Source organism: Nannospalax galili, unplaced genomic scaffold (genome assembly GCF_000622305.1).
Source record: "Nannospalax galili isolate Female #2095 unplaced genomic scaffold, S.galili_v1.0 scaffold5878, whole genome shotgun sequence".
NCBI classification, from domain to species: Eukaryota; Metazoa; Chordata; class Mammalia; order Rodentia; family Spalacidae; genus Nannospalax; species Nannospalax galili.
In genome coordinates this window covers 45,820-46,435 of record NW_008341338.1, presented here as the reverse complement: position 1 = coordinate 46,435, position 616 = coordinate 45,820, and the positions used below count along the sequence as shown (strand labels likewise).

General features: G+C 41.2%; 1 protein-coding gene across 4 annotated transcripts in view; it reads left to right on the top strand.

Annotated features, from left to right (window-relative positions):
• A1cf (APOBEC1 complementation factor) overlaps positions 1-616 on the top strand; it is a 51,025-nt gene that overhangs the window by 42,127 nt on the left and 8,282 nt on the right. The gene's annotated exons all lie outside the window — the stretch shown is intronic.

The following is a 616-nucleotide window of genomic DNA, read 5'->3' as shown; positions in this document are numbered from 1 at the left end:
AGAAATCGCTTAAGGAAAAAAATGAATAATAAACATAAATTCCATATTCATTCTGAGCAAAAATCTCTGCTTGTAAATTGAAGGTGGGAAGTTGGCCCAGCTTTAGTCTGTGAGCAGCCATCTCTATCACCTAATGCAAGTTTTCTAACTCATCTCTGAATTTTTACAACTATAGCTGAGAAACTGGAGACCATACCACCCCCAGCCAATGTGTCTGGAGACTAACCAACCAGTCAAGAGCTGCCCTGCCTAGCCAGAAGCTTCACAGCTAGTGCTTCTCTGAGTTTGCTCAACGGGCGTAAACAGCCTGGCAGTCCATCTGACAGCAAACGCTAACTATGGCTCAGGAACCTTGGAGAATGCTTTGTAGATGACCAAAGATGCTACTGAAGCATTTTTAATAATGGACAAAATAGTCGCAATATGCAAATTAATAAGCTGGAAAATGTCATAATAGGCAGCAGCTGGATTAACATTAGGGCGAAAAGATAAGTGTCTCTGGGGATGTATCCTGGGCACTTTTCTGGGGATCAGTTATTTTCTCTGGGCATAAGTCATTTTCTCACACTAGAACCTTATTTTGTACAGTATTCTGAATCTGCTGCATAAAACTGGA